At 38.0% G+C, this 23,367-nt stretch overlaps 2 non-coding genes across 2 annotated transcripts; one reads left to right on the forward strand and one right to left on the reverse strand.

Moving 5' to 3' along the window:
• Window positions 1-6,509: 6,509 nt before the first annotated feature.
• On the forward strand, window positions 6,510-6,616 carry LOC141675320 (small nucleolar RNA R71). Its single transcript, XR_012555978.1, has one exon. It is a non-coding gene; the product is annotated as a small nucleolar RNA R71 (small nucleolar RNA).
• Window positions 6,617-19,928: 13,312 nt separating this feature from the next.
• LOC141675331 (small nucleolar RNA R71) lies at window positions 19,929-20,035 on the reverse strand. The gene has a single exon (XR_012555989.1). It is a non-coding gene; the product is annotated as a small nucleolar RNA R71 (small nucleolar RNA).
• Window positions 20,036-23,367: the final 3,332 nt, after the last annotated feature.

A 23,367-nucleotide genomic window follows, 5' to 3' on the forward strand; every position in this document is an offset into this window, starting at 1 on the left:
TGAACTAGAGATGATTCAAAGGAAATCGCTGAAGTCTGGTCAAGGACATGTGGTGGATGGCTCAAGTGCTTTAATTGTTAATGAAAGCCACTCATTCAATAATGAACTAAGATACCAAACTTTAAATGCCTTATCAAGTGAGCAGAGAATAAATGATTCACAGGAGCAAGTCATCTTAGAGTTGGAAAAGGATGAGTTTTACACTCTTGAAGAACTGGATGAGCTAGATCAGTCTATGGCTTATCTAGCTAGAAAATACTCTAACATTAGAGTAAAGAAGCCAAGGTACTTCAGGAATAAAGGACAATCCTTCAACAAAGACAACAGCTAGAAAGAGAAAGGGAAGTACAATTCTGACAGCAAGAGTGGTTACAAAACTGGATCTGTTGACAGATCTAATATAAGGTGCTTCAATTGTGATGAACTCGACCACTTTGCTATAGAATGCAGGAAACCAAAAAAGGCAAAGAAAGACAAAGCTTATCTTGAACTGGAAGAAAAGTATGAAGCTCTTCTGAAAAAGCAACAGAGCAAAGCTTACATTGCAGAGGGAAAGAGTTGGGATGTTTCAGATAATGATGAAGATGAGTAAGTTGGAACCTATGCTCTAATGGCCTTGAAGCAAGGTGAATCATCCTCATCAAAAGGACAAACACCAATTCTTACCACTATTGATTTAAATGTAAATCAATACAAGGAAACTGTTGAAAAGATGAGCACAAAAATATTTCACATTCACACGAGCATGGTTGCTGCTAATGAAGAAGTTAGCAGATTAACAAAGATAAATAAGAAGCTTGAGAGTGAGAAGCAAGAAAAGAATGAAGTAAAGATGAAATCTTTCAAAAATGCATCTGAATTGGTTGAACAGTATCATGAGAAGAATAAGCCATGTGCAAACATTGCTATTGGCCTCGACTATGAAGACATGAGTGACAAAAAGATGACTGTAGGTGACAAAGGGAAAGCCAAGAAGACTGAGAATGCTCCAACCTTTTTGAAAGAGGTTAATGTTAGATATATTTGAGATGTCATGTCTAATATGTTTTATGTTTAGTTTTCAGATCTTAATAAACAGGAAATATCAGGACTTACTAGAATCAGTACTTACTGGAAGTTGGAACATAAGATCAGGACTTAAGGTCATATCAGAACTTAAGTACGGGAGCACTTACAGTTAAGGAAGGAAGCTGATTTAAAGTAGAAGATCGAGACTAAAACAAAAGAAGATATGCATGGAAAGAATTATAAGACTGGAAGACTTGTATAAGATATCTGATTGATATATTTTAGGAGACAGAATTATATTCCATATCAATTAGAAGTTATCTTGTAACTGTGTAGTATAGAAACACAGACATAGGTTTACACTATATGTGTTATTATTATCGAGATACATTATTCATTATAACCTAGAAGCTCTTAGTGATATTTTTTCATCACTGAGAGAGAACAGTTCCATTGTAACAGAGTTTATTATATTGAATATATCTGTTTACTGTTACTTGTGTTCAAGATCGATTTGATTGTAATAACACTGTATTCAACCCCCTTCTACAGTGTTGTGTAACCTAACATTTGGTATTAGAGCTTATTTGTTAACACACATACAGTAAAGATCCAAACAATCATGTCTGAAGAAGCAGAAACCCCAACCAAGCCCACAAAAACTGAAGAAACTAAAAACACTCAAATCCACAGTCGATATGAGACTATTAGGGTTCCCATACTGAGACCTTCTGTGTATCTGTTAGGGCGAAAACACGCGCTAATATTCACGCAAGTATACGCGTTCGCAAGTAGTATAAGATATAAATCAGATTCGTTCCCACAGAGACTAGTTTAGGTTAAGTTCAATTTATGCACCTATGCAACAATGTAAGGTTATCGCTCAATGCTAAGACAAATAACAAATTGGGTTTTTATTAAACTAAGAGATTATACTAAATAACATTAACTAAAAGAATTGAAGTTGAATTAATATATATGATAAACATGGGATCCTAACTTCATTAAATACTTCATTCAATAGCCTTATTATTTTTAACCTTAGCATGTGATGGTGATGACACTAATCAGATAACACGAAACTGATAAACGCCAACTTTCATTGCACGAATACCATTCTACCAGACATCCACAAAAGAGATAGAAGCTGAATAGGCACCAATTATATTGAGACCCTATATGTCTATAGAATTTGATAACATAACGGTTTAAGAACAAGTTATCTATCTTGATTACATAGGGCAAATAAAACGGTTAGAGTTACCTATGAATCATGCATACACGTACATGAACCTATGCTAGCATGGCAAGTTCTAAACCTCTATATTCACCGTCGCTTCAATAGAGATTAACACGCTATCTTATATGTTAGCTACGCACATAAGACGAATAAGCACAATCATACTAGGATATCATACAATCACCACACACCAAGATATCGAAACAATTAATTATTGAAATCCATAAGTAAATCCGCTAGAATCCCATGACAATGATTAGCCCATAATCGAACTCATCATCACCATGGGTTCCAATGAAAGCATGGTATAAACAAGGTCTTAATAAACTAAATAATAATCAAAGTACGAATAAACGAGATCTAGGTTCAACAAGAACGAAAACGAGCATCCAAAGTTACAACTAATTCAAAGAATCACAAGTTAAAAACAAGATCTTCTTTTCCGGAGTTGTTCTGTGCTTCTAGGTCTTCTCCTTGGTATCCCAATCTTCCCTTCTTGCGCAAAACACAATCTTCTTCTTCTTAAAATCACCTGTGAAAACGTCTCAAATCTACTTATATAATAGTCCCATAAAACTCAGATTACATAGAAGTTGGAAGCCAAACAGAAGTAGAAGTCTAAAATAATTCAGCAAAATTCCCGACCCTACGCGGCCGCTCAGCATAGCTGCGCGGGCGCGCAGGTTACTGCGCGGCCGCTCAGCATAGCTGCGCGGGCACGCAGGCCTCCACTGGAAAAAATCCAAGTTTGCTCCGTTTCTTCGCCGTAATCTGCCCGTTCCTTTCCTCTCGCAATGGTGAACACATGCCAAGGCTTATTCTTGATGATTCCTCCCCCGAAATGCAACTAATACCCTGAAATGCATGAACACTAGAAAAACGCATCAAATACACAAAATACTTGATTTCAAGACACCAATTTAAGCCATTTTAAGACGTTCTAAGTGGTATAAAATGCCACTTATCACACCCCCAAACTTAAATCGATGCTTGCCCTCAAGCGTCACAGACTCAAAAACAAATAAAAATATGAATGAATACAATCTATATGAAAATGCAGCGATCCCCCTTACTACAATTAATCAACCAAATTGCCACATCTCAACGAATGCAGTTAGAAAACTAAAGATCAATAAACTCATGCAAACGGACATACAGCCAGAAATGTGGTGTGTGCAAATGCTTAACAGATATGCTTCGGAACTAGACCAATTACTATGACTAGACTATCCTCAAGGCAATCCTACGATTATACAAAGAATAAAAATTCCAGGCATAAAGTGATATACAACACTACAAGAACTCTGGAGCATACTACGGAATCGTGCTTTTTATTTACAACTCAAATGCTTATTTGACCGTGGAATGAGTGAGGTCCACAAAAGACTTATACAATGATATCCATGTAACGAGCGTTAGGTTAGCGGATCCCAGACTCTAAAAGCCTTAGGTCGTTAGGCACAAAGTCCCCTAAGAACTTAATAACTCGAATACCAAAGAGCCCACTCTTGATCAATTATGCCAATTTTTTTTTTTTTTAAACTCTGAGCAAGTGCGTTTCGCTCCATCTTGCTCAACCCTAGACTACTCGCAACATACGCGAGCCGGCTACTAGCCATTTGACGCCTAGCCACAACTAGCAACAACTTCCATATTTTTTTCTCCAAAATTTTTCTTTTTCATGTCTTTATCACTAAGAACCTATAATCGAATTCTAAGCATAATAAATAGATTGACCTTGAAAACAACCAAATCATAACACAATCTAGCCCTTTCGTATTCTCTAAGACTTATTAGACTTACAATTGTTTCTAGCATGCATATCAACCTACACAACTTAATATCACTTTAATGCTATCACTACACTCACATCAATATCACAATTCAGTCGATAAATCATTGCAAAAGGGATCATGGTAAATGCATGAGCTACATGACATTCATAAAAAAAAACTATATGGCATAAATTATGCAACTATATGAACTAAACTATCATGAATATGCAACTAATGGCATAAATTATGCAACTATATGAACTAAACTATCATGAATATGCAACTAAATGACATACACACAATATTCCTTAACTACCACCCCCATACTTAAAATTTTCAATGTCCTCATTGAAGGTAATAATAAGGATTTCAGGCATACCTAATTAGCGGGAGATTCACCCTCGTCGGGTGGAGGATCAGGTGGCCAATCAACCTCGCCACCAGTGTCTCGAACAACAGTACCGAAAGCATGTGTCAAATCTGCAGCAAAATGACGGTGAATATCGTGCATGGCCTCCATACGCCTAGTTACTCGCCTGTACTGCTCATCACCAACACCAGTCCTATCAATTATCTGCTGCACATGAGAAGAACCCTCTATAGGCACTGGAGGATCCGTTCGGCTACCCTCTACATCATCAAAGATATATCCCAACCCCTTGTCATGGGGTGCACCTAAGAATGAATAACTCAAGTGATTTGGCAGTGGGTTGAGCTCAAGTGTAGGAGCATCTTCAATAGACGACTCGAGACGATCCTGAGAAATTTTCAGCTCTGCTAACCCAAGAGAATCGAATGGCACATCCAACTTCCTCTTCCACAGAGGTGCATTCAAAACCTGAATTTGCTCTACTTTAAAGAACTCCTCTTTAGCTGCGGGTAATTTTATTTCCTTGAACACATTGAAAGTGACCTTCTGATCATGAACCTTCATCGTAAGCTCTCCTTTTTGCACATCGATCATAGTTCGGCCTGTAGCCAAGAATGGTCTTCCCAAGATAATGGGAATCTTCTTATCTTCCTCGAAATCAAGAATTACAAAGTCAACAGGGAAGAAGAGTTTATCCACCTTGACCAAGACATCCTCCACTATACCTCGTGGATAAGCGATGGAACGGTCAGCTAGTTGCAATGACATGTATGTTGGTTTCGGCTCAGGCAGACCAAGCTTCTTGAAGATAGACAAGGGCATCAGATTGATGCTAGCTCCTAAATCACATAAACACTTGTCGAACGACAAGTTTCCGATGGTGCAAGGAATAGTGAAGCTTCCAGGATCTTTAAGCTTCGGAGGCAACTTCTTTTGCAGCACAGCACGGCATTCCTCCGTTAGAGCAACAGTCTCTAAGTCATCGAGCTTCACTTTCCAAGAGAGAATACCTTTCATAAACCTCGCATAGCTAGGCATCTGTTCAAGAGCTTCAGCGAAAGGTATGTTGATATGAAGTTTCTTGAACACCTCCAGAAACTTCTCAAACTGCTTATCCAGCTTTTTCTTCTGCAGCCTTTTAGGAAAAGGAGGTGGATGATAGATCTGCTTCTCCCCTGTATTACCCTCAGGAGGAGTGTGTTCCACAGTAGTCTTCCTTGGTTCCACCTCTACTCCCTTCTGCATATCTTCTTCAGCCACAACTGCATTTTCTGAATCTTGAGATTTTTCAGGCTCTTCGTCTTGCTGAATTTGGGGGCTTGCGACCTTTCCAGACCTTAAGGTGATGGCGTTCACATGTTCTTCAACTTCCCTCTTTCCTGGATTGGCTTCTGTATCACTAGGAAGCGTTCCTGGTGGTCGATTCAATAAAGCATTAGCAATTTGCCCTATTTGGTTCTCCAGATTCTGGATAGAAACAGCCTGGCTTTGGCATATAAGAGCCTGGTTTTTGCACATAAGCCTCAACTCCTCCAATTCAGATTTTTCATTCGAAGATAGACCTGCATCATTAGTTTGTTGTTGAAGTTGGAGTTGTTGCTGAAAACCAAGAGAGTTGAACAGCTTATTTCCAAACGGCTGGAATGGCTGTTGCATCACATTCTGATTGTTGCTCCCGCTGAAGTTAGGATGATTCCAGTTGTCAGGATGATAAGTGTCTGGAACTGGTTGTTGCGATCTCTGAAAGTTGCTCACAAACTGAGCTGAGTCGCTAGATATAGCGTATTGTTCTGTCGCATGCGGACCTGCACACAGCTCACAAACACTAATTATCTGCTTAACACCATAGTTAGCCAGAGAATCGATCTTCATAGACAACGCCTTTAGTTGAGCAGTGATAGCCGTAGCTGTATCCACTTCAAGAACTCCTGCTACCTTGCCCTGTGGATATCTCTGGGTTGGATACTGATATTCATTAGCAGCCATCAGTTCAATTAGATCATAAGCTTCCTTATAGCTCTTTGCCCATAATGCTCCACCTGATGCTGCATCGAGCATGGGTCTGGACTGTGCTCCCAACCCATTGTAAAAACAAGTGATGATCATCCAATCAGGAATTCCATGATGAGGACACTTCCTAAGCATCTCCTTGTAGCGCTCCCAAGCTTCACTTAGCGATTCTCCCGTTTGCTGCGCAAATTGAGTAATAGCATTCCTGAGTGCAGCTGTCTTCGCCATAGGGAAGAATTTAGTAAGAAACGTCTGAGCAAGATCTTCCCAAGTAGTAATCGAACCAGCTGGTAGAGAGTGTAACCAGCTCTTAGCCTTGTCCTTCAGAGAGAATGGGAACAGTCTCAGCTTCACAGCATCTTCAGAAACACCGTTGAACTTGAAGGTGTCGCATATTGCAATGAAATCCCTAATGTGTGTATTGGGATCTTCCGTTGGAGAACCCCCAAACTGGACTGAAGTCTGTACCCATTGAATTATGCCAGGCTTGATCTCAAAGGTATTAGCTGTGATAGCTGGCCGGACAATGCTAGATTGAATGTCATTGATCTTGGGTTGAGAAAAATCCATCAAGGCTTTCGTTCGTGCTGCTGGATCTCCCATTGTAATGAGTACCTGAAACACAAACAAATAAACCGTGAAAGTAAAAGAATCCGAGTCAGTGAACTTTAACGACCACTGATGACAAGCACATAAACTAAAAATTAACACCGAGTCCCCGGCAGCGGCGCCAAAAACTTGTTAGGGCGAAAACACGCGCTAATATTCACGCAAGTATACGCGTTCGCAAGTAGTATAAGATATAAATTAGATTCGTTCCCACAGAGACTGGTTTAGGTTAAGTTCAATTTATGCACCTATACAACAATGTAAGGTTATCGCTCAATGCTAAGACAAATAACAAATTGGGTTTTTATTAAACTAAGAGATTATACTAAATAACATTAACTAAGAGAATTGAAGTTGAATTAATATATATGATAAACATGGGATCCTAACTTCATTAAATACTTCATTCAATAGCCTTATTGTTTTTAACCTTAGCATGTGATGGTGATGACACTAATCAGATAACACGAAACTGATAAACGCCAACTTTCATTGCACGAATACCATTCTACCAGACATCCACAAAAGAGATAGAAGCTGAATAGGCACCAATTATATTGAGACCCTATATGTCTATAGAATTTGACAACATAACGGTTTAAGAACAAGTTATCTATCTTGATTAAATAGGGCAAATAAAACGGTTAGAGTTACCTACGAATCATGCATACACGTACATGAACCTATGCTAGCATGGCAAGTTCTAAACCTCTATATTCACTGTCGCTTCAATAGAGATTAACACGCTATCTTATATGTTAGCTACGCACATAAGACGAATAAGCACAACCATACTAGGATATCATACAATCACCACACACCAAGATATCGAAACAATTAATTATTGAAATCCATAAGTAAATCCGCTAGAATCCCATGACAACGATTAGCCCATAATCGAACTCATCGTCACCATGGGTTCCAATGAAAGCATGGTATAAACAAGGTCTTAATAAACTAAATAATAATCAAAGTACGAATAAACGAGATCTAGGTTCAACAAGAACGAAAACGAGCATCCAAAGTTACAACTAATTCAAAGAATCACAAGTTGAAAACAAGATCTTCTTTTCCGGAGTTGTTCTGTGCTTCTAGGTCTTCTCCTTGGTATCCCAATCTTCCCTTCTTGTGCAAAACACAATCTTCTTCTTCTTAAAATCACCTGTGAAAACGTCTCAAATCTACTTATATAATAGTCCCATAAAACTCAGATTACATAGAAGTTGGAAGCCAAACAGAAGTAGAAGTCTAAAATAATTCAGCAAAATTCCCGACCCTGCGCGGCCGCTCAGCATAGCTGCGCGGGCGCGCAGGCCTCCACTGGAAAAAATCCAAGTTTGCTCCGTTTCTTCGCCGTAATCTGCCCGTTCCTTTCCTCTCGCAATGGTGAACACATGCCAAGGCTTATTCTTGATGATTCCTCCCCCGAAATGCAACTAATACCCTGAAATGCATGAACACTAGAAAAATGCATCAAATACACAAAATACTTGATTTCAAGACACCAATTTAAGCCATTTTAAGACGTTCTAAGTGGTATAAAATGCCACTTATCAGTATCCCATATGGAAAGTGAAGATGGCTATGTTTCTAGAAGCTACAGATCCAGAATACCTTGATAGGATTAATGAGGGACCACATAAGCCAACCAAGCTCTCTATTGTAGTTGCAGATCAACCAACAAAGACCATACCAAAGAAGAAAGGTGAGTACACAGCTGAAGATATCTCATCTATTGCCAAGAATGCAAGGGTAAGGCATTTGTTGCATAGTGCCATTGATAATGTCATGTCAAACAGGGTAATTAATTACAAGACTGCAAATGAGATATGGGATGCTTTGGAGACAAGATGCCAGGGAACTGATACAATCAAAAAGAACAGGAGGACTATACTCACTCAAGAGTATGAGCACTTTGACTCAAAAGCTAGTGAGTAATTAACAGAATTATATGACAGGTTTGTCAAACTCTTGAATGATCTGTCACTGGTGGACAAGGAATATGATCTTGAAGATTCAAATCTGAAATTCTTTTAGCTCTTCCTGAAAATTGGGATTTGAAGTCTACTACCATAAGAGACAACTATGCTCTTGATGAGACTACTCCTGATGAAATTTATGGTATGCTCAAGACTTATGAACTTGAGATGGATCAAATGAGCAAGAGACATGGGAGAAAGTCAAGGATAGTTGCTCTTAAGGCTGAGGAGGAATCTCCTAAAGTTGCTATCTCAAAGAAGGACAAAGAAAAGGCTCTCATCATAAAGTCTGATTCAGAGTCATCATATTCTGATGATGATGATTGAGAAACTGAAAGCTTACCTGAAATGGATGTTGATGCAGAGATGATGAAATTGTGTGCTCTTATGGTGAAGGGTATCACAAAGATAGCCTACAGGAAATTCAGAAAGGGAAAGAAGTTTTCCAGGAAAGGTGTAAGTGCTGATAAGAAAGGGTTCAGAAAGTCTGAAGGCAAAAGTGCAAAGTCTGATAGAGGAGACAACTCAAATGTCAAATGCTATAATTGTGGTGAAAGAGGCCACATATCTCCTAACTGCAAGAAAGGAAAGAGTGACAAAGGCAAGGCACTTGTCACAAAGAAGAAAAGCTGGACAGACTCTTCAGATTCTGATGATGAGGTGAATTATGCCTTGATGGCAAATCTAATGGCAGCCCTGTAACTGCTGAACTAAAGGTACCTCAAACAACTTATGCTTTTCATACTGATGATATTACTGAGTTGAGATTATATCTTAAAACCTTGTTTATTAGTTACAGAGATCAAACTTTAACATGTGAAAGATTAACTTCTGAAAATCTTGCTTATAAGAAAAGGAATGATTATTTAGAAAAAGAGTTAGTTATTTTCCATCAAACTCAGAAAGATAGAGATGATGTGTTTTAAGTTAGAGATGAAGTGCTGAAATTGAATGTATCTCTAAAAACTGAGTTAGAAAAAGAAAGAGAAATTATCAGGACTTGGACTAACTCTGGCAGAACAACTCAGAATTTATTAAGTAGTGGAAACTGGAAAGAGGGCTTAGGTTATGGAGATGATAAATGTGAAAAAAAAACGAGTTTTGGGATCCGCTCTAACCTTTAAAAATCATTTTGAAGACTCGAAAACATTTTTAAGAATGTTTGGAGTACTGCTGATTTATTAAAATAAATCAGTCCCGATATATTAGAAATATCTGAATATTATTATTTAAATAATATTCTCATAAAGATAATCCTTATTAAAATATTCGAAGTAGAAGTTTTAAAACTCATACTTGAAATGGATATTAAATAACCAAAGATATACTTATACGAAAGTACTATCTTTAGTTGAATATCAAAAGTAAGTTTGATTATCGAACATTATTCTTTAATAAGGTAAAGAATATTAATAAATAATAAGCGGAGTCATAATACCTCGAATGAATATTATAAATAATATTCGATAAATAAAATAAAGGAGTCATACATCCTCAAATGAATATCCAAGTAATATTCAATAAATAATATAAAGGAGTCATAAGTCCTCGAATGAATATTCAAGATAATATTCAATAAATAATATAAAGGAGTCATAAGTCCTCGAATGAATATTCAAGATAATATTCATTAATAAAATAAAGTTATCGAATAAACCTTATTCGATTAATAGTTTTGAAAACTATTACCATATATATATATAAAATATATATATATAAAATCTACTCGGGATCCTCGACTCCCGGTTTTAGAAAATGCTTTTACCTTTGGGTCCCTATACTAAGGGTATATGCAAATTACCGCTATTCTCTAGCATAGGTATTATCAACTAAACCAACAGATATATATGGCAAGAATATGAAACAGGCATGCATATGTACCATATCACATGCTACAATATATCGCAAGAATTTGCTGATATAACCATCATGCATCTATTACAAGATAATGCATATACAAGTGTATACATCACAACAACAGTATAACGGGTAGAAAACTTGCCTGAGCGACTGGGGGTTACAATGGCTCAGGACGAGTCTGGTAACCTATAAACAACAAGTAAGTTGGAATTAAACCAAAGTCACTTGTAAATCTATACATTAACCAACTTAGACTCTAACGCTCGCTTTGCGCTTACTGATTCTCTTAAGTCACTCGAGTACCCTCGGCTCCACCATTTTTAATAATTTAACCATTAAGAGTTTTAAGGCGATTCCTTCGCGAGTGTCTTACCAACTGCCTATTACACCTTAAATAAATGTTTCATACTTCAATTAGTCCTTTAATGTCTTTAAACTATGTTTCAAAGTAAGGCGAGGGGTAAGGGTTCGTTCGCGAAATGTCGTTACTTAAAACGGCCGTTTCTCCTAAACCGTTCATCGGAATCCAACGAACCACATATCAAAACGAAGCTCGTAACATGAACTATCTAAACATGGCAATGGTCAAAACCTAGCAGTGAGTTCAAGGGTTCTGATGTTAAGAACAAAAACAGTCTATGGTAAATCAGACATTACGACGGCTATGTTTACGCGATTTCCCAATTTTATACCCTTCCAATTCAACCCATAATCAAGCCACAATCACATCCCAATCCAAACTCCATCCATACCACATCATAACAGCCCCAATCAATTCAATATTAACATTTATACTTATACTTAAGCTTGAATTTAACTATACCTAAGTTCTTTTATCCAAAACAACAAGATTAACCATCCATTTCACTACCACTCCAACCCAAATTCTAAACCAACAAGCATTAAGCTACTATATCACCATAACAACTAAAATTATCCTATTTAACAAAGTAAAGCTAGGGTTTGGAGATGATATACCTTCCTTGAAGTGGTGTGAGTAGCTAGGAAGCCTTAAGAAGCCTTGAGATGACTTAGGGATGCTTGGATCTTAAAGAAAAAACAAGAAAATCAAGTTAAAATTCTTGAAGTCACTATTCATTATCTTCTTCATTGATTTCTTGAAGAAGATTGTGAATGATTTGGAGGCTTAAACTCATAGAATAGCCATAACTATGCATAAGGAATACTAGGGAATTATCTTACCAATTTAGGAAGCCTTGAACTTGGATTTTGAAAATTCTTTTCTTTGAAATAGTAAAAAGCCGAGAGTAAAGCTTGGAGAAGATGAAATGTTTTGTGTTTTTGTTTTGATTTGTTTTGGTTGGTTGCTTATTTGATTTGTTTTAGGTTAATTACCAAATTAACCTTGGTTTTGTGTGGTTAATATTCCACCACATTTCCTTCCTTCTTATGTCATGCTTGCATCACTTTGTGATGTCATCATCCCTCCTTTGTCCTCTTTCTATTGGTTGGATAACATCATCCCCACTAATCTCTTTGATTAGCTTCTAATTGTTTGCCTAATGACCGCTGATCTGTTATACGGTTCGCTTAACTTTCGTTTTCGTTTATCGTTTGAGGGATCATACCCGGGATCTTATTACTTAGGTTCCCTTAACCTTTCTCAATATATTATATTCCTTTTATGACCCTCTCTTATAATCTTTTAATTTAAATCCTTTTTATCCTGTTACCTTATACTCAATTCTTTCCGTATCTAGTGGATTTCCGGGAAAAATCAAAGTGTTCGGAATTGGATTCTGACGATCTTTACATACACTTATATACCACATAGAGTACTAATAATATCCCAGAAGATCAATAACAGAACCCCTACATAGTGTGGCATGAAAAGTTTTCTCATTCAGCATAATCTGCAAAATCACTATTCATAAGGGTTTCAAAAATTTCCAAAAATTGGGGTTATTACAGTCTCCCCTCCTTAAAAGGATTCCGTCCCGAAATCAGATAGAAAATGAATAGGGATACTTTATTAACATTGCACTTTCTAACTCTCTAGTAAATTTTCCCACATTGTGGTTCTTCTATCAAACTCTGAATAGTTTGATAACCCTTCTCCTAAGCACTTGTTCCTTTTTACTCTATAACTCTTCTTGGTTGCTCCATATAGGTTATGTCGGGTTGCATGTCTATGCGCTCATATGCCCCTATTTATCTGGCATCTGAATTACACTTCCTTAACATTGATACGTGGAACACGTTATGACTTGCTACATGTTCAGGGGTAGGGCTAGCTCATATGCTAACTTCCCAAAACGTCTTAATATATCCAAGGGTCCAACAAATTGTAGACTTAGCTTTCCTTTCTTTCCGAACCTCATCAATCATTTCCAAGGGTTTCCAAGGGGATACCTTTAACAACACTAGGTCCCCTACTTCCTATTCTTTGTCCTTTCGTGTCAAATCAACATACTTCTTATGTCCATCTTGGGTTACTACCAGCCGTCCTCTGATTAGATCTAGTATATCCTTGGTCCTTTGGACTACTGCGGGTCCGAGCATCTTGCGCTCTACAACTTCATCCTAACATAAGGGAGATCGACATTGTCTTCCCTCAAGGATCTCATAAGGCGACAACTCGATAATGACATATGATCTATTGTCGTAAGAAAACTCAATCCGTGTTAAGTGATCATTCCAATTTCTTTCAAATCTATTGCACAGACTCTCATTATAACTTTTAGCATTAGAGCTTTTGCTTCTCAATACCCATTCTTTTCCAGTTCGTAATCGCTACTACCTTCCGTTCCTAATATTATACTGGTTATACTTCTGCTCGTTAGCGTTCTATAACCTTTTAATAACCACGTCAACCTTAGTATCACGAATGTGTTTCCATTCCGAATACCACCATAACTTTACTACTCCTTTTTCAGCTGTTTCTATTTTTGAAAGCTTGATCCATCATATAGAAGTAAAAGAATTCATTGAGAGATCACTATGATCATGAACACTTGATACATTGCATAGTTAGTACAGAAGGTGGCCAGCCTTTAGTACTTGACAAGCAATTAAACAACATGTGGTATCCTACTAGGCTTCTATCACACAGATAGATAGTCATTCGGCAATACCACCCCTTCTGGAAGGGTTGTTCTTCTCAACTTACATGAAATGAAAATGAGAGAAAAGAACGAATTGAAGAGAATTGTATATATATAAAAAAAATATACTGCCACAAAATATCTGGCTTGGAACTTACCTCTGAATTATAGAGGTTTGTCATAGGAGAACAAAACATATATGTATTTATATCAACATCAAGTATTATAGCATCGTATTTCACATGCCTCACTATTTTTGCTATTCCGTTCATCATTCTATGGACCCATGCTCTTCCTCGAGCTTATACACAATCACCATTGAAACTCCCTCGATATCGAAAATCGAATCTGGGATCTCATTCTAGACATCATTGTTACTAGAATTCTATGCTTGCATCGCAACCTTCCTCGTATAGTAATACGACTCTCTTTTCATAAGAGGGAATAAATATTCCATAGGTAGATACTCTACTTAATTAGTCTATCAATGATAACTTATACACTACCACGACCCGATTAGTGGTACTCAACCTCAACATCTATTCCAATACAACTCTCACGGTTGTAATCAGCTCATTACTCGCAGAATCATAGCTGCATTACTATGGTCCACCACTGACCTACTGTCGTCATTCATTTCCCTTGGAATCTTAATAGCTAACCATACGGAGTCCATAACTGTCGTATCAAATTCTTCTAAGGAGTTAACATAATCACCTTTCATGATTCATGAAGAACACTCCTGATCCTGACATACATACATGACATGAAGCAGATAAAATTGCAGAAGAGTTTCAATCAAAGCAACGATAGCAGGTTAATACCATTCTTAATCATATACCTTCAATAGAAGACTTAACTCGAAGGTTCGTTTAGTCCTTTTTGAAACATGGTCCTGGATTATCCTCAGGATAGGACCTTCTAAGATAGATAGCCCGCTCATGGTGATTACACGAATTAACCTTTACCAACTATTATTACGGTTGGGTATTGCACAGTCATCAGAAGGAATGTCAATCTTCCAAACCATAATACAACCTTCACAGCTTTAACCATTATCACTGTATTCTTTTGGCACAAGCGCCTATAATTATCCTCTTACATTTAAAGTGTCGGCCACCTCTTTGGCCTTTCCTGATAGTAAAATTTCCTTACAATCAATGACTTTTAAATGACCTTCAACTAAATTTTCTACCTCATTTCCAATCACTGCTTGTGTAAAAATGCTCTTCCTTACGCTTTGGTAAAAAATATATCACTATTTTTCTATAAGTTACTGCCTCGGTCTTTTAGAGGTTAACATTGTCATGATTGACTCTTAATCATAATTAGAACATCTTTTATCTTAAGTCCTAATTGCCCTGAACAATTTCGACCATTACTGGTTCGATCCATACTTTCTTGTGGTTTAACACGTGCCCCACTTGGAATCATTATAATTACGTCATATTTCCTTTATCAACATTTCTATTCTTGAGAATTTTGAATATTACCTTTCTCCTTGCAAAACCTCTAAGGTTATCCTTGAATCGTTCCTCCTGTATTCCCTAGATACAGGGCATATCAAAATACCCTTTACTAATACTAGAACCATTATCTATATGTTTCTGAAAAATTTTCTCCACTGATACTTAAAGGTCATCATTACCTTAATATTTTCCAATTCATACTGTCAAAACTCATACTATCCCTATTAAGGGTGAAATGCCAACCTTCATGCATTCCCCTATGGTTCATCTCAAGTTATCGAAGTTATATCCTTAATCCCACCTTTAAAAAGGTACTTGCATCCTTCCATGGATAAATCAAGTCATATATCCTTGATAGATTATCTTATTCATCATTCCCACCTCGATAGTCTATACCTAATTTCATAATAGCATCCTTATTCAAATTGAGGTCAATCCATATGGCCTCCAAAAGATAACAATGGTCATCCGCTTTTCTTGCCTAATTTGGTAACAATAACAAGGATGTTCTGGAAGATATTGGTCGTGTTTAACGGGAACTTCTTCTTAATAATTCCTTATTTACTTTTGTTGTTTATTTCAACAGTCATCTCAATGTTGGGATATCTTTCATACCTGGCGTCTCCCTTTCTGGGTATCAAGCCACCGGTCTTACACTTCACATTCTTGAAGGTCACTTCCTTCATCCAATTTTCTTAATTTCTTACTTTCTTGTCTCCTCAGTCTATCCGCGTCTCATTATTTATCCTTCGAATTATCTCAAGGTTTCCTCGAATCCTCCCAACTTACAGGGGATAATATATATGTATCTCTTATGCCCTCAACCATCAATTTTAACTCATGGTGAATCACCCTCATCCTGACGAATGCATACTTTTCTATTTCTATTGCTATGAGTCTTTAGGGTTTCCTCATACCCAACTCCCTTATCATTCCTCAAACTCTATTGCCTTTATATTCCTTTCCACTTCAGTTTCTTTTTATTTTCCTTTCTCTTATCATTATTTCATGAACCCGCTAATCATTGACTTCAAGCATCACATCGTTCTGGGATTCTTGTCATCAGAATGAATCTTGACAACTTTTACAACTTAGATTCATAATTCATCATACTCGTCTGTCTTTGTTCTGGCTCCAAAGCTTTTACACTATCTCCATAACCTTGGGAAGTACTTTCCTGAAAACAATTGACTGAACTTAAATCAGTTTATTATAATCTCTTGCTCCGTGCCTTCCTTGGCCTTTCACCAGCGGGTGGCCTCTCTCTTAGGAAGGTAAGTGACAAAAACAGTCTTTTGTGATTCGTCAATCATTTAGAATTTCAAATGATTCCTATATTTCATTTAGTCAGGCTCTTGCCTCGATTGGGTCAGCTTGTTCCTTGGAACTCTAAGGGCTTAGCGACTTAAAGGTCCTGAAAGAATTTCTCACCGTATTGTTTCCTCAGGGTGGTGGTTGGGGATAATAGTCTAAGTCCTTTTTAGACAGGTCCATGAATTGCCGTATAGGAGTACCGTCTCGGGTCTCCTTTCCTTACTCGACTTTCTGTTTCCTTAGTATAAAATTTTTCATCCTTCTCCCATACTTGGGGTTATCTTATACGTTAAAATCCTCATTTTCCACTTCATTATGTTATGGGTTCCTTCTATCTTGATGGCGACCTCCCTGACTATCACGTTCAGGTTTTGCTCTAAATCTTATTCCTCAAACTAGCTTTCATTTAAGATCTCATCTTTAAGCTCTTGAACATTTGGAACCCAAATTCTGTAGGAATACCTCATTATTCCTTTCTCATCTTTCTCGGTATTAATCTTTTATCTAATTGTTGGCTCTTTGCCTTCCTTCATCACTTTTTCTGGCACAATATGTTCTTTTCCGATAATTCGGACTGTGTTGCTATCTCAAACAGCTTTTCGGTACCGGCTCCGGTTACCTTCATATCTATTTCCATTTTCTCAAAATCTCTTATCAACTCTCCCAAAGACATTATCATCTCGAGTCTCTCCTTTACACTAAGGGCATTAGCCACCATTTTGGCTTTCCCTGGATGATAAAGAATCTCATAATCGTAATCCTTGATTAGCTCTAACCGCCTCCTTTGGCATATGTTGAGCTCTTTCTGCGTAAAAAAAATGTACTAGAGCACTTATGGCTTAGGTAAATCTCGCACTTCTCTCCATACAAGTAGTGCCTCCAATATTTAGGGCAAAACTATTGCCATGAGCCCAAGCTCATGGGTGGGGATATCGAATTTTATATTCCCTTAATTGTCTTGACGCAGACGCGATTATCTTGCTGTGCTGTATAAGAAGTACCTTAATTCCTTATGCGAAGTGTCACTTACAAATCACAAAATCTCCTTTTTCCATCCGGCAACACCAACATAGGGGCCGTCACCAACCTTTGCTTCAGTTCTTAAAAGCTGTTCTCGCATTTCTCTGTCCATTCGAACTTCTCGATCTTACGAGTAAGCCGTGATAAAGGGGCTACTATCTTTACAAACTTGAACGAACCTCTGGTAGTTGATAAGTGGATTTTATATTCACTTGGAACGCTTTATTACAAGCTTAAATTGGTGTTTTGGACTCAAGTTGTTGGTATTTTGATGTGTTTTTGTGTTATTGCATTTCAGGTATCAGTTAAATGAAGAAAAGAGCTTTTAAAGGAAATATGATGAAAAGTGTTCAGAATTGGAATCCAAGGCCATTGTCAAGTTGTAGAGAATCTCAATAGCTTCGCGTGGGCAGTTGAATCGCCTAATTCTAACGAGTAGAACTCAAGTTATGGTCAAAACAAGATTCATCAGAATATTTTTCCAGTCAGTAGCTGAGCGCCCGCTCAGCAGAGCTGAGCGCCCGCTCAGCAGAGCTGAGCGCCCGCTCAGGAGAGCTGAGCGGCCGCTCAGGGCGCGGCTGGTCGCTGATTTCGCTGAAAAAGCCTTTTTTGAGTAGAATTTGACGATTTTAAGGGGCCAGGTCCACTAGGGGCGTATATATACTTAAAAAAAAAGGGTTTTCATCATCCGGGAAGATTGAGATACCAAGGAGAAGACCTAGAAGCACAGAACAACTCCGAAAAAGAAGATCTTGTTTTCAACTTGTGATTCTTTGAATTAGTTGTAACTTTGGATGCTCGTTTTCGTTCTTGTTGAACCTAGATCTCGTTTATTCGTACTTTGATTATTATTTAGTTTATTAAGACCTTGTTTATACCATGCTTTCATTGGAACCCATGGTGACGATGAGTTCGATTATGGGCTAATCGTTGTCATGGGGTTCTAGCGGATTTACTTATGGATTTCAATAGTTAATTGTTTCGATATCTTCGTGTGTGGTGATTGATTGATATCCTAGTATGGTTGTGCTTATTCGTCTTATGTGCGTAGCTAACATATAAGATAGCGTGTTAATCTCTATTGAAGCGACAGTGAATATAGAGGTTTAGAACTTGCCATGCTAGCATAGGTTCTTGTATGTGTATACATGATTCGTAGGTAACTCTAACCGTTTTACTTGCCCTATGTAATCAAGATAGATAACTTGTTCTTAAACCGTTATGTTGTCAAATTCTATAGACATATAGGGTCTCAATATAATTGGTGCCTATTCAGCTTCTATCTCTTTTGTGGATGTCTGGTAGAATGGTACTCGTGCAACGAAAGTTGGCGTTTATCAGTTTCGTGTTATCTGATTAGTGTCCTCACCATCACATGCTAAGGTTAAGAACGAGAAGGCTATTGAACGAAGTATTTAATGAAGTTAGGATCCCATGTTTGTCATATATAGTAATTCAACTTCAATTCTCTTAGTTAATGTTATTTAGTATAATCTCTTAGTTTAATAAAAACCCAATTTGTTATTTGTCTTAGCATTGAGCGATAACCATACATTGTTGCATAGGTGCATAAATTGAACTTAACCTAAACCAGTCTCTGTGGGAATGAATCTGATTTATATCTTATACTACTTGTGAACGCGTATACTTGCGTGAATATTAGCACGTGTTTTCGCCCTAACAAGTTTTTGGCGCCGCTGCCGGGGACTCGGTGTTAATTTTTAGTTTATGTGCTTGTCATTAGTGGTCGTTAAAGTTCACTGACTCAGATTCTTTTACTTTCACGGTTTATTTGTTTATGTTTCAGGTACTCATTACAATGGGAGATCCAGTAGCACGAACGAAAGCCTTGATGCATTTTTCTCAACCCAAGATCAATGACATTCAATCTAGCATTGTCCGGCCAGCTATCACAGCTAATACCTTTGAGATCAAGCCTGGCATAATTCAATGGGTACAGACTTCAGTCCAGTTTGGGGGTTCTCCAACGGAAGATCCCAATACACACATTAGGGATTTCATTGAAATATGCGACACCTTCAAGTTCAACGGTGTTTCTGAAGATGCTGTGAAGCTGAGACTGTTCCCATTCTCTCTGAAGGACAAGGCTAAGAGCTGGTTACACTCTCTACCAGCTGGTTCGATTACTACTTGGGAAGATCTTGCTCAGAAGTTTCTTACTAAATTCTTCCCTATGGCGAAGACAGCTGCACTCAGGAATGCTATTACTCAATTTGCGCAGCAAACGGGAGAATCGCTAAGTGAAGCTTGGGAGCGCTACAAGGAGATGCTTAGGAAGTGTCCTCATCATGGAATTCCTGATTGGATGATCATCACTTGTTTTTACAATGGGTTGGGAGCACAGTCCAGACCCATGCTCGATGCAGCATCAGGCGGAGCATTTTGAGCAAAGAGCTATAAGGAAGCTTATGATCTAATTGAACTGATGGCTGCTAATGAATATCAGTATCCAACCCAGAGATATCCACAGGGCAAGGTAGCAGGAGTTCTTGAAGTGGATACAGCTACAGCTATCACTGCTCAACTAAAGGCGTTGTCTATGAAGATCGATTCTCTGGCTAACTATGGTGTTAAGCAGATAATTAGTGTTTGTGAGCTGTGTGCAGGTCCGCATGTGACAGAACAATGCGCTATATCTAGCGACTCAGCTCAGTTTGTGAGCAACTTTCAGAGATCGCAGCAACCAGTTCCAGACACTTATCATCCTGAAAACTGGAATCATCCTAACTTCAGCTGGAGCAACAATCAGAATACGATGCAACAGCCATTCCAGCAGTTTGCAAATAAGCTATTTAACCCTCTTGGTTTTCAGCAACAATTTACACCAAGACAACAACTCCAACTTCAACAACAAACTAATGATGCAGGTCTATCTTCGAATGAAAAATATGAATTGGAGGAGTTGAGGCTTATGTACAAAAACCAGGCTCTTATATGCCAAAGCCAGGCTGTTTCTATCCAGAATCTGGAGAATCAAATAGGGCAAATTGCTAATGCCTTATTGAATCGACCACCAGGAACGCTTCCTAGTGATACAGAAACAAATTCAGGCAAGAGGGAAGTTGAAGAACAGGTGAACGCCATCACCTTAAGGTCTGGAAAGGTCGCAAGCCCCCAAGTTCAGCAAGACGAAGAGCCAGAAAAATCTCAAGATTCAGAAAATGCAGTTTTGGCTGAAGAAGATGTGCAGAAGGAAGTAGAGGTGGAACCAAGGAAGACTGCTGTGGAACACACTCCTCCTGAGAGTAATACAGGGGAGAAACAAATCTATCCTCCACCTCCTTTTCCTAAGAGGCTGCAGAAGAAAAAGCTGGATAAGCAGTTTGAGAAGTTTCTGGAGGTGTTCAAGAAACTTCATATCAACATACCTTTCGCTGAAGCTCTTGAACAGATGCCTAGCTATGCAAGATTTATGAAAGGTATTCTCTCTCGGAAAGTGAAGCTCGATGACTTAGAGACCATTGCTCTAACGGAGGAATGCAGTGTTGTGCTGCAACAGAAGTTGCCTCCGAAGCTTAAAGATCCTGGAAGCTTCACTATTCCTTGCACCATCAGAAACTTGTCGTTCGACAAGTGTTTATGTGATTTAGGAGCTAGCATCAATCTGATGCCCTTATCTATCTTCAAGAAGCTTGGTCTGCCTGAGCCGAAACCAACATACATGTCATTGCAACTAGCTGACCATTCCATCGCTTATCCACGTGGTATAGTGGAGGATGTCTTGGTCAAGGTGGATAAACTCTTCTTCCCTGCTGACTTTGTAATCCTCCTCGGCAACAATCCCTTCTAGGACAACACCCTCAACCGTTACATCCTCAATATCAACATCATCCGGTCCTGCATTAGGACGCTCTATCGGATCCACAATCCGATCTCCAATTAGTAATAAAACATCATCGCGTTGTTGCTCCTCAACCTCAGGGTTCTGAGTCCCGCTACCATATACGATAACGAACTACGCTTCTATCACGATATTTATAAGGGTTCCCATAAGGGTTTTAACTGTCAGTACCACGTTAGGTAGTCCGACTATGAACTTGGCAAGAGTTTTTATTATCTTAGTGAACTTATTATTTTAACGTCATATCATCTCTGAGGTTTATAACGCTTAGCTCTGATACCATTTCTGTAACACCCCCAAATCCGGGGTCGGGGATCCGGGTTGTCACGAGTTCCATTTCCCTTAATAACACCCAATCTTAATAAATAATCAACTACTCTGTACTGTGACCCCACAATAAACACACACACCACAAGTTATAGTCTCAGAGATGAATATCCAAAAATAATCACAAGTCGTTTTATTCCACAATTATATGCCAATACACCTTAAAAGGGTTTCTGAATAAATTTACATTTCTTTGCCATTATTACAATTCATAAATATACATAAATCTGGTACATCAAAAGTTGAAAGCCTAGCCTATTTGTAGATCCTACCTCAGCTACAATGGCATCAACGCCTACAGGAAACTGCGGAATGTTTCCTATCCGCTCGCGAATTGGGAGCTTGATCTTGTTCATCTTGTCTATCTGATGTTGTGTGATGAAAGAAGAAAGCAAGGGTGAGCAACAAGCCCACCAAAATAATATGTATAATAATTAACAATATATGAGCATTCTCATAGTACTCATGAAAGTCTTGGTCAAGAAGAAATGAACCAAGCTGATATCTTAACGCGACCAAGTCGCAAAATAATTCAGTATATATATATACATATACTTTTCAAAATCTTGGAAGTCCTCTTCCATGCATAATAAACACAGAGTTCCCGTTTATAACTGTATAAAATATCGTTGCAAGGTGATCTCATATATCTAACCTTGTCTCAACGTTTTTCCGAAAATCTTTGACATGCACAAGATAATCATTTACTAGATATAAGTTTAAAAGATGAAGTTACAAGATACTCCAATATACTTATATCTTTCCGAATACTACTTGAACTACCACCGTTCAAGTTATAATTAGTTTCAAAAGTTCATCACATAGATGAGAATATAAGATAAGACTTGAATAGATTCAATCTTTGAAATATTATTGAATGAAATGAAGTTACGAGATACTTCATTAAGTCCCGATATATATATATATATATATATATATATATATATATATATCCATATATATATATCATACATTTCCTGAAAACCTCTGTCATGTAAAGTATGAACGGAGTTGCAATATCCAATGAATTTTGGAAAGAAAAGAATTTTGGCATAAACCCGATATCTTGCTGATCAGGCAAAGATACCAATAAGTAACCTTTTCTACTAGTAGATGGATGAATCCCCCACCGGTCATCACCCTGGCCACATAAGGACCTTGTGCTGGACCGCCACCCGGCCTCTTACGCGTTGATGGACTGCCACCCAGCCACTTACACTTTGATAGACCGTACCCCAACCTGTCGCTTATGCTGACTCAATTAGATGGACTTACTTCCCGAACATTGGGTAAGTAATCAATTCATTTATCAAAACAGCAACCTTGTTGCGAATATAAAATACACCACAGAGCCGGATCCCTTAGATTTTTGAGCGAGTATTCAAGTCCCCTTCAAAAAGGAAGATCTTAAATTTGAAAACGAGTTTTGGGATCCGCTCTAACCTTTAAAAATCATTTT

The sequence above is a fragment of the Apium graveolens genome, chromosome 7 (assembly GCF_009905375.1).
Source record: "Apium graveolens cultivar Ventura chromosome 7, ASM990537v1, whole genome shotgun sequence".
Classification (NCBI taxonomy): Eukaryota; Viridiplantae; Streptophyta; class Magnoliopsida; order Apiales; family Apiaceae; genus Apium; species Apium graveolens.